This window comes from Solanum tuberosum, unplaced genomic scaffold, assembly GCF_000226075.1.
Source record: "Solanum tuberosum cultivar DM 1-3 516 R44 unplaced genomic scaffold, SolTub_3.0 scf00577, whole genome shotgun sequence".
Classification (NCBI taxonomy): domain Eukaryota; kingdom Viridiplantae; phylum Streptophyta; class Magnoliopsida; order Solanales; family Solanaceae; genus Solanum; species Solanum tuberosum.
The window spans coordinates 108,264-111,027 of record NW_006239491.1 but is presented as its reverse complement, the minus strand read 5'-3'; the positions used below and the strand labels follow the sequence as shown (position 1 = coordinate 111,027).

The following is a 2,764-nucleotide window of genomic DNA, read 5'->3' as shown; positions in this document are numbered from 1 at the left end:
CGACGTCGCTCGGCCGGCTTAGATCCCTGTAGAATAGTGTAGCAGACTTGAGCCTGATAGTTTGGGCCTTAGCTAGGCGATACGTTTGCTCCGATGATAGTTATCCTTATTTCCCCGATGTTACAACTTCAAGAGTTACGTCGGCGACACTAGTTCTGCTTCGCAATTTGAATTTGATTTTCGATTCGGTTCCAAGGACTTACATTGATTGGCTAGGTGTGGATGGCGATCCACAGACATTTATGAGAATAGATCGATTGAGACTCTTTTAGCAGCTACATTAGCACCTCAAGTCATTTCTGTGTACCCACCTTCTTTTCATCATTTAGAGCATTCCTATAGTGACCCCAAGTCATTTATGACTTGCTGGCACTGACTGTTCGGTCACCTGGTCGTTGGTTTGGATTTTGTGCAGCTTTCCGTGTTTTAGACCTTGAAGCTTGAAAATTGACTTTAGTCAACACATCATGTAAACGACCTCAGAATGGAATTCTAACAGTTCCATCACCTCCAGAATGGCCAAATTTGGCTAGTAGCATGGTTGGCATGAGTATCGAGGCCTTCGGTGCGAGTTTGGACCATTAGGTGTTTTAGCCTTTGAAATTTGGCCTAAGGTTGACTTTGGTCAACATTCTTGGAAAATGAGCTCGGATGAAAATTCTGTCAGTGCGGTTAGCCTCAACATGTCGAGTTTGGTCTAGAACGACCTTTCGTTCGACTCCCGAGTCTTCCGGACTCATTCCGAGCCCCTCGGTGGATTTTGGTTAAAATGACCTTTGGGAATAGGATCCACTTTTTATCGAGATGACCTCTGATGGAAATTCCGATTGCGCCATTGATTCCGGAATGTTGAATTTAGTAGGGTAGCATATCTATTTTATTTTTATCGGGTTCCGAACGAATTCCGAGCACCCCGTCGGAGACTTTAAAAAATAGCAAAAGCTAAAATCTGGTGCAGCCCTTTTAGCGATCAGATTTTGGGCTGTTAACGACCAGATTGTTGGACTTTTTAGCGACTAGTTTCTCCTTTTAAAAGCTCTATTTCAGCCTCATTTCTTAACTTCAAACCTTGATAACTCTCTCATTTCAAGTCCGATTCTAGTGATTCTTGGGGCTATCTTGAGTGGTTTTTCGAGGAGAACGCGTTGGCATGGTTGAAATTAGTATTTGAAACTTCGTTGGAGGTAAGAATTATTATTTAGCTGGTGCCATAGCTCACTTTTGAGCTCAATTTTTGGGAAATTTCGGAAGATGATTTCTTGGCCATTTTAGGTCCTAATTTGGTGATTCAAGAGCCTAGATTGTGGGGTTTTTCATGAGGATCATCGTGGTGTAGTTGGTTTAAGCAGTTGGACTCTTGTTTCTAGTAATTTCTTGTAAATAGCTGCTGCCATTGTTGTCCTTTTTAGTGTAACTTTGAGTTTTTCGTTGCATGTTCGTGTTGGGACTGTTTTGAGCCCCGAATTGTGTTCCAATTTGTAACACAAGTTCGGGGAGGTATTTAGGACCTATTTTTGGGGTTAATTTTGGAATTTCCAATGCAGGTCCCACTTCTCCCGTTTTGACCCCAAAATTGGTCCGTCTCCATTTCTTGTGATTTTAGTGTCTAAACGATCGTAATAACTTTGTGACTATATTTTTGATAGCGTGGCAGCGTTTCGAGACCGTTGGAAATGGGAAAGCTCCGAATAAGTTATTTTGGAGCGCGCGTGATCGGCCTACAGGTAGGCTACGGCCTCCCTCTCTTAGATTGAGCTCGAGCATCTGAATTCTTGTTGATTAGTTGGGATTTTAGTAGGGTAGGTATTGAATCATGCATAGGTGTTTAGAAATCATGTTTTCGGCCTATTTCAGGAATTATCGGGTAACTGTGAGCATGTTATGTGTTATTAATTGACCCTATTTTCTATGTGGAGTACATGTATGCTTGATTACTATTTATTGAAGCATGTTGGGCCTTATTTTAGGTTTGACTAGGGCTTGCCTTAGAAATACGTGATTCGGAACTAATAGGCCTTAGTTTTGCCCCGACGTCGCTCGACCGACTTAGATCCATATAGATTGGTGTAGCAGACTTGAGTCTGATAGTTTGGGCCTTATCTAGGTGAAACACTTACTCCGATGATAGTTATCGTTATCTCTTCGATGCTATGGCTTCATGAGTTATGTCGGCGAAACTGGGTTCCGCTTCGCGATTTGAAGTTGGTTTTCGATTCGGTTCCAAGGACTTACACTGATTGGCTAAGTGTGGACGGCGTTCCACGGACATTTATGATCATGGATCGATTAGGACTCTTTCAGCAGCTACATTGGCACCTTTTTGGGCATCCGGATTTGAGCTCTAGCCTTGACCTCATTGATAGTTTTGAAGAGCATCCGGTTCAATGTCCGGCCTCGATCACCCAAATACTTATTTAGAGCATCCAGTTAGAGGTCCGGCCTCAGTTACTTGATACTTGTGATTGGTTTCTTGGGTACTTCTGGTGAGCATCCGATTCGAGGTCCGGTCTCCGTACTGTCAGATTTTACTAATTGGGGTTGAGATTATGATTCGTGTTCTCCGTTCTTGGGTTCTCATATGCAATTCTCTTTAGTTATAGTTATTCTGTGTACTCTTTGGGGTTATGGGGGTCCGTTTGGGTTTTTATTTAAACTTGAATACGAGTGTACCTTCTGGGCTTACGGGGTCCAGTTAGGTGTAGTTAGCTTATAGATTACTTTAGTTAGTTCTTTGTACACTCGTGTGCATTCCCTTGATAGTTGG

The 2,764-nt window shown here is 42.6% G+C and overlaps 1 protein-coding gene across 1 annotated transcript in view; it reads right to left on the bottom strand.

Moving 5' to 3' along the window:
* Positions 1-2,764, bottom strand: part of LOC107058630 (uncharacterized) — a 19,649-nt gene that overhangs the window by 14,084 nt on the left and 2,801 nt on the right. The window lies entirely within an intron of this gene.